Source organism: Dipteris shenzhenensis, chromosome 13 (genome assembly GCF_047967505.1).
Source record: "Dipteris shenzhenensis isolate YYH24624 ecotype China chromosome 13, Dip_SZ_1.0, whole genome shotgun sequence".
Classification (NCBI taxonomy): domain Eukaryota; kingdom Viridiplantae; phylum Streptophyta; class Polypodiopsida; order Gleicheniales; family Dipteridaceae; genus Dipteris; species Dipteris shenzhenensis.
In genome coordinates, this window is record NC_141608.1 from 25,327,954 (window position 1) to 25,337,337 (window position 9,384).

The window sequence follows — 9,384 nt, forward strand, 5'->3', positions numbered from 1 at the left end:
CTCGTCACGAGACTTCAATTGCAAAGCAGTCTTGATGTGGATGATGCATGACTTCCCAGGCTATGGCGAGTGTTCAGGTAAGCATTGCATTTTTTAATTATGAATAGGCAAAGGATGTGGCACCCTAAACCCACCTTCCACTCTTAATTGCATCTATTGTTCAGGTCTCACTACATCGGGTTACCATGCATGTCCTGTTTGTGGTCCTTCGCTAGTTGACTCTCGGGCAGACGCATTGAATAAGGTCATCTATGAGAATCACCATCGATTTCTCCCACCTGATCATCCTAGATATGTTGCCCCTTGGAATGAAGTCCTCCCACAATCACTCACCGCGGGAGATTGGATGAGAATTTGGGACGGTTCCACGACTCCTCCACCACTTGGCATGAGCCGGTAAGGGTTTGTAACTATTGGCTGGAAGTAAAGATTGGCTATATTGGTTGAAAGTAAAGATTGCATGCTAACACTTTATTTTGTTTAGATACTCCATCTTTTATCGTTTACCATATTGGTCCCACCTCAAGATCAATCACCTGCTTGATCCCATGCATATCTTCAAGAATGTGGCATCTACCATTTGGGAGCATTTGAATGGGACACGAGATTCGGCAGGCATAAGGGAGGATCTACGTACCACAGGGAGGATGCGTGAAGCTTGGCCTCAAGAGAGACCAAATGGGCGTGTTTTTTTACCTCGTGCACCGTGGATGTTATCAAAGCTAGAGATGGCGACGGTGAAGCGCGCTATTACTACAATTCGTACTCCCACTGGATGCATGAGGTGTTTGAAGGGAGCCTTTACAAAGAGCAAGAAAAGAGGTGTAGAGCAATTATATGGCTTGAAATCTCATGATTGGCACAAGATGCTCCAAGTAAGTAATTTATATGCATAATATCTTTTTCCTTTCAAATTTGTGAGTGAATAGCTATAAGCAACTAATCAACCACCTCCTTGCGGGTTCAGTTCATACTACCTACTAGCATTTCACATAGTGCATCAAAGGACGTGAAAGATTGTATTTACAAGATGGGCGAGCTTGTGAGGTATGTGAGCTCAAAGGAAATAGATCCCACCACTCTTGAGAATGCTCGAGTTATGTCAGTGGAGGCGGTTTGTTTAGTGGAGGAGACATTTCCACGTTCTATTCTCATAAGCCAACTACATCTCATAGTACATTTGGTGGATGAGATTGCTATATGCGGTACTATACATGCACGATGGTTGTTTTTCCTTGAGCGCTTCATGAAGACGTTGAAGGGCTTCGTGAGACAAAATGCAAGACCCGAAGGTAGCATGGCCGAGGGTTGGTTGGTACAAGAGTCACTTGTATATATTTCTGAGTTTCTTGTTGATGTGGATAGCTCTCTCCCACGACTATGGAGAGATGATGAAGACCTAAGGATGACCTCTATTGTGCCTCAAGGAAAAGGACGCAACAAATTAATAGACACGGAGTTGCATAATAGTATCAACCTCTTTTGCGTGCTTAATAGTGATGTGATGAAAAGATGGGTGACAAGATACGAGGATGCAAAGGCAAGAAGACAAGAAGAAAGGGCCCTCTTTCGTACACACCATGGATCTCGTATGCCATACCCTTAGCATCTAAGAGCACTTCCAAAGGATATTTATGTGGATTGGCTACTTGATGAAATGGAGAAAGCAGAGAAAGACGAGGGGATGCATATCACAATGGAAGAATGGGAGTATGCTAGGGGATGCATAAGCAAGGTCGGTATATAGAATGTTATGCATAAGTTAGGAGGTTTTTATAATTTAGATTGCTTATTTAATTGATTTTTTCTTGGTGTAGTGCACTATGTTCAATGCTATATGGTGTGAGGGTAAGCATTTTCGAACACAACGGATTGATGATAAGAGAAACACACAAGATTGCGACGTCATTGCTAGCTTTGAGGGAGCCAATGGAGCCATGGATGATTATTGTGGCATAATCCAAGATATCATTATGCTTGACTTTCGACGGTTCTTTGTGTATGTTTTGGATGTAAAGTGGTTTAAGGACGTGGTGGAAAGAGGCCCTAATGCAACAATCAAACGCCATGCAAGTGGCTTTGTAACGATTGACTCCACAAAGTTTTGGCAAAGTAGGAAGGACACACTAGTACTATCGCAACAATGTGAACAGGTACTGTGTACACACATAAAAATACTCGCTTTTAAATATTTGATGCAAGAAAAGTAACATGATTGTCTTTGTGTTTGAATTAGGTTGTCTATCAACCAATGGTGGATAATAATAGATGGTGGCATGTCATACCTATTATGCCACATTCCAAAGTGATGTATAGTACATTTACTAATATGGAGCGTATGGAGGATGATCATGGCCATGGACGTGATGATGATCGTGATACAAGAGAGGAGGATGATCATGAGATAGGAGATATAGATATTGAGGCCATTACCCGTGAGGACGAGCCTACCATTGGAGATGCTGATTTCGATGAGCACGTGAGTGGCACAAGTAGTAGTGGGTTGAATGTATTTGTAGATCTAAACACTTGCACAACAACACAAAGCAACTATAGACGCGCTTGGTAGACGCGCAAAATAGCGGGCGCGTCTATAGGCGTTGTTCTAGTAGAGAAATTACGGGCACGTCTATTAGCGCGACTAAATGCTCGTCTATTTGCACGTCAATCACCGCGTTTATTTGCGCGTTAGACCAGAGAAAATACGGGCCCGTCTAACATCTCGTTTATTAGCACGTCTATTTGCGCGTGTATATGCACGTTTATTTGCGCGTTTACACTGAGAATCAGACGCGCATTTAGACGCGTAAATAGACGCGCTCCAGAGAATACAGAAAGTGAGATTTTGGTGTACATAATTGCTTTCCAAACATTGCCCATGATTACCAAAGCACATAATTTTTTGCAAGCCCACATATACAAGAATTAAGGGAAATGAGGAGAATGAGACAATATGTAAAATAGTTTTGCCAATATCAATTGTGGGGCTACGGTTCAATCTCATCCTCAATGAGATCAACCCTTGCCAAACTATCTACTTCAAAATCCAAACAAGTGTTTAGATCTACAAATACATTCAACCCACTACTACTTGTGCCACTCATGTGCTCATCGAAATCAAGATCTCCAATGGTAGGCTCGTCCTCACGGGTAATGCTGGCCTCAATATCTATATCTTCTATCTCATGATCATCCTCCTCTCTTGTATCACGGTCATCATCACGTCCATGGCCATGATCATCCTCCATATGCTCCATATTAGTAAATGTACTATACATCACTTTGGAACGTGGCATAATAGGTATGACATGCCACCACCTATTATTATCCACCATTGGTTGATAGACAACCTAATTCAAACACAAATACAATCATGTTACTTTTCTTGCATCAAATATTTAAAAGCGAGTATTTTTATGTCTGTGCACAGTACCTGTTCACATTGTTGCGGTAGTATTAGTGTGTCCTTCCTACTTTGCCAAAACTTTGTGGAGTCAATAGTTACAAAGCCACTTGCATGGCGTTTGATTGTTGCATTAGGGCCTCTTTCCACCACGTCCTTAAACCACTTTACATCCAAAACATACACAAAGAAGCGTCGAAAGTCAAGCATAATGATATCTTGGATTATGCCACAATAATCATCCATGACTCCATTGGCTCCCTCAAAGCTAGCAATGACGCCGCAATCTTGTGTGTTTCTCTTATCATCAATCCGTTGTGTTCGAAAATGCTTGCCCTCACACCATATAGTATTGAACATAGTGCACTACACCAAGAAAAAATCAATTAAATAAGCAATCTAAATTATAAAAACCTCCTAACTTATGCATAACATTCTATATACCGACATTGCTCATGCATCCCCTAGCATACTCCCATTCTTCCATTGTGATATGCATCCCCTCGTCTTTCTCTGCTTTCTCCATTTCATCAAGTAGCCAATCCACATGAATATCCTTTGGAAGTGCTCTTAGACACTGAGGGTATGGCACACGAGATCCGTGGTGTGTACGAAAGAGGGCCCTTTCTTCTTGTCTTCTTGCCTTTGCATCCTTGTATCTTGTCACCCATCTTTTCATCACATCACTATTAAGCACGCAAAAGAGGTTGATACTATTACGCAACTCCGTGTCTATTACTTTGTTGCGTCCTTTTCCTTGAGGCACAATAGAGGTCATCCTTAGGTCTTCATCATCTCTCCATAGTCGTGGGAGAGAGCTATCCACATCAACAAGAAACTCAGAAATATATACAAGTGACTCTTGTACCAACCAACCCTCGGCCATGCTACCTTCGGGTCTTGCATTTTGTCTCACGAAGCCCTTCAAGGTCTTCATGAAGCGCTCGAGGAAGAACAACCATCGTGCATGTATAGTACCGCATATAGCAATCTCATCCACCAAATGCACTATGAGATGTAGTTGGCTTGTGAGAATAGAACGTGGAAATGTCTCCTCCACTAAACAAACCGCCTCCACTGACATAACTCGAAGAAGGACCTCCTGACGGCGTGGGGGAAGTGGTATAAGACGGCATGGGGAAAGGGGCATAAGTCGGCATGGGGGAAGGGGCATAAGACGGCATGGGAGAAGGGCCTCGGCTGTGTAGCCGGCTGGGCTGTGCTGACTCCATTGGGGTAATCTCAACTGGTGTGGGGTTAGGGTGGTTTGAAGTCTATAGTGCCGACTCCTGGGGGGTGTTTAGAGTACTCGTCATATACCCGTATAACTCTACAAGACTGGGAGGGTGCCCTAAAAGGTTATATAAGTCCCTAAAAATAGACTCTTGGAGATTAGGTGAGCCCGAAGAGATTCGTGGCCACATGATGAACTAGAAAAAAGAAGAAAAGATGATTACTGATGAGCTGAGAAGAAAGGGGAACGGAAAACATTACTGTCAGAGCACGTCTATAGACACGTCTGAGAAGTGCATCTATTTTCTCGTATAACAGCGCGTCTATAGATGCAGCTATCTATGTCTCCAAATAGGCTAGACGTGTGTCTAGATGCGCCTGTAGATGCGGTTTTAGACGTGCTCTGAGATGCATCTATAAACGCACTCAGACAGACGGACTATTCTAAAAAGTAGAAAAGGACATGCGCGCGACACAAAAACGTAACACTGATACTAAAATCATGCGTTTCTTGGATACGACAAAGGACAAACCCAAAGAGAGTAACTTCCAAAAAAGATCAACCATAAAAAGACTTACCTTGGATAGAGGTATGGAAGCTTCTTCTCCTTTTTCAAAGTTGCTTCTCTTCCTTGTTCACCCTCTTCTCCTTTAAGCCTGGAAGTAAGTGTGGGTGCCTTCCTCTTAAGTGTAAGCTTGAAAGTAAGTGTGGGTGCCTTCCTCTTAAGCATCAAAACTATGGATGTGCTAATAGCAAAGCAAGCAAGCCGCACGAAGTATAAGTAATGTGAAGAAAAGCAAAGCGAGCATGCTAAAAGCAGATTTAAAAACCGCGTCTATAAGTGTGTCTAATAGCACATCTATACACGCCTCTAAATACGTGTGTAATTGCATGTCTAGATACACATATCAGACGAAGTTTTAGATGCACTTGTAGACACGTACCATAGAATAGATAGATGCGGTTTTAGACGCGCCTTTAGATGCGCCATAGAGTTTTAAAATTTAATATTTGAAGAAAGGCGAATTTTTTTGGGTTGTTTGTTTGTAGGATGTCTTCATCTTCAACAAGTAGCTCTAGTGAGGATAAATCCCTCCGTATCCACCATCGCGAAATGTGGTTGGAGCAAAAAATCAAATGTATGTGTAATCGATGTCGAGGAAACATGTATCATGCACGCAGGATTACACTCAATCACATCTCAAAGTATGGAGAATGGGATGTGACCGTAAATATGGTAAGTGTTAAAGAGTTAAGGTTGATTGAGATACCTATAGGTGTTCATATGTTTGAGTTATGATCCTGTTTTAATTTGATACAGGATGCAGTGCCACACCTGCATATGTTGCCCTATGCTCGCCGTGAGGAGGCGAAGTGTCGGCGATATGAGGTGGGATCTTCAGGAGGGACCGTTAAAGATGCATGGAGTGATGGTGATAGTAGCCCTCCACCAATACCTCATGAAGCCATGGAGGAGGAGGTGTTTGATGATATGGTGCGGGATTGAAATGTCCATCAAGGGAGGGATGATAGCATGGAGCAAGATGATCTTTTTACTGCAGCATCGACTCCACTGTTTGAGGGGTGCACATTCTCTGTTCTACATGCCTCCCTTGAGTTACTAAACTTGCAAACCATCTATGGATGGAGCAATGCAAGTTTGAATGCATTACTCAAGTAAGCTTTAAAGTATATTTTGCAAACATGGTGAATTATGCTAGTGGGTCAATTACTCGAATGCTTTTCCTCATTTATGGTCTTCACGTTTAGGCTATTGTGTAAAATGCTTCCAAGGGAGAATAAATTACCAACCTCAAGAGATATGGCAAGGAAACATGTGACCTCTCTTGGAGGATTAGATTATAAGTGCATCCATGCATGCGTCAATGATTGCGTTTTGTTTCGTGGACTACATAAGGATGCAAGAGAGTGCCCTACTTGAGGAGAAGCAAGATATAGAGCAAATCTCAAAACTTTGGACATGTCTCGTAAGGTGCTGCAACATTTTCCCATAATCCCTCACATCCAACATATGTTCAAGTGCAAATCCATTGCAGATCTCATGTAATGGCATTCCTCCCATCGAGCAACCGATGGCAAGTGGAGAATTCCCGTAGACTCCTGCATGGAAGCATATTGAAGACACATGGCCAAGCTTTAAGGAAGAACCTAGGAGCTTGAGACTTGGATTGGGTATGGACGGTGTGAACCCTTTTGCTCTCAAAAGCACCTCTTACAGTCTATGGCCAATGATATTGGTGAATTATAATCTTCCACCCTCTATGGCTATTAAGAAAGGACATGTTATGCTGTCCCTTCTAATTCTAGGGAAACATAAAGTCAAAAATCTTGATGTTTATTTGGAGCCTTTGATTGACGAGCTAGAGATACTTTGGAGAGGTATCGAAGTGCATGATGTGAGCAAGCCTCCCTCATCATGAGACTTCAACTACAAAGCAGTCTTGATGTGGATGATGCATGACTTCTCAGGCTATGGTGAGTGTTCAGGTAAGCATTGCACTTCTAATTATGAATAGGCAAAGGATGTGGCACCCTAGACCCACCTTCAACTCTTAATTGTGTCTATTGTTCAGGTCTCACTACATCAGGTTACCATGCATGTCATGTTTAATGTGGTCCTTCGCTAGTTGCCTCACGGGCAGACGCATTGAATAAGGTCATCTATGAGAATCACCATCGATTTCTTCCACCTGATCATCCTAGATATGTTGCCCCTTGGAATGAATTCCTCCCACAATCACTCACCGCGAGAGATTGGATGAGAATTTAGGATGGTTCCATCACTCCTCCACCACTTGGCATGAGCCGGTAAGGGTTTGTAACTATTGTGTGCTGTATTGGCTGGAAATAAAGATTGCCCACTAACACTTTATTTTGTTTAGATACTCCATCTTTTATCGTTTACCATATTGGTCCCACCTCAAGATAAATCACCTACTTGATCCCATGCATATCTTCAAGAATGTGGCATCTACCATTTGGGAGCATTTGAATGGGACACAAGATTCTGTAAGCATAAGGGAGGATCTACGTACCATAGGGAGGATGCATGAAGCTTGGCCACAAGAGAGACCAAATGGGCGTGTTTTTTTACCTCATGCAGTATGGATGTTATCAAAGCTATAGATGGCGACGGTGAAGCGCGCTATTACTATAATTCGTACTCCCACTGGATGCATGAGGTGTTTGAAGGGAGCCTTTACAAAGAGCAAGAAAAGAGGTGTAGAGCAATATTTATATGGCTTGAAATCTCATGATTGGCACAAGATGCTCCAAGTAAGTATTTTATGTGCATAATATCTTTTTCCTTTCAAATTTGTGAGTGAATAATTATAAGTAACTAATCAACCACCTCCTCATGGGTTTAGTTCATATTACCTACTAGCATTTCACGTAGTGCATCGAAGGACGTGAAAGATTGTATTTATAAGATGGGCGAGCTTGTGAGGTACTTTACATGATACAAAATATGATGAGTATCAATGCTCCATGCAAGGTGTTCATATTGCTAATATGCTGTACTTTTTCATTTCTAGGTATGTGAGCTCAAAGGAAATAGATCCCACCAGGCTTGAGAATGCTTTGAGTTATGTCAATGGAGGTGGTTTGTTTAGTGGAGGAGATATTTCCACGTTCTATTCTCACAAGCCAACTACATCTTATAGTGTATTTGGTGTATGAGATTGCTATATGCAGTACTATACATGCACGATGGTTGTTCTTCCTTGAGCACTTCATGAAGACCTTGAGGTGCTTTGTGAGACAAAATGCAAGACCCGAAGGTAGCATGGCCAAGGGTTGGTTGGTACAAGAGTCACTTGTATATATTTCTGAGTTTCTTGTTGATGTGGATAGCTCTCTCCCACGACTATGGAGAGATGATGAAGACCTAAGGATGACCTCTATTGTGCCTCAAGGGAAAGGATGCAACAAAGTAATGAACACGGAGTTGCATAATAATATCAGCCTCTATTGTGTGCTTAATACTAATGTGATGACAAGATGGGTGACAAGATATGAGGATGCAAAGGTAAGAAAACAAGAAGAAAGGGCCCTCTTTTGTACACACCATGGATCTCGTGTGCCATACCCTCAGTATCTAAGAGCACTTCCAAAGGATATTCATGTGGATTGGCTACTTGATGAAATGGAGAAAGCAAAGAAAGATGAGGGGATGCATATCACAATGGAAGAATGGGAGTATGCTAGGGGATGCATGAGCAAGGTTGGTATATAGAATGTTATGCATAAGTTAGGAGCTTTCAATAATTTAGATTGCTTATTTAATTGATTTTTTCTTGGTGTAGTGCACTATGTTCAATGCTATATGGTGTGAGGGCAAGCATTTTCAAACACAACGGATTGATGATAAGAGAAACACACAAGATTGCGGCATCATTGCTAGCTTTGAGGGAGCCAATGGAGCCATGGATGATTATTGTGGCATAATCCAAGATATTATTAAGCTTGACTTTTGACGCTTCTTTGTGTATGTTTTGGATGTAAAGTGGTTTAAGGACGTGGTGGAAAGAGGCCCTAATGCAACAATCAAACGCCATGCAAGTGGCTTTGTAACTATTAACTCCACAAAGTTTTGGCAAAGTAGGAAGGACACACTAGTACTACTGCGACAATGTGAACAGGTATTGTGCACACATATAAAAATACTCACTTTTAAATATTTGATGCAAGAAAAATAACATGATTGTATTTGTGTTTGAATTAG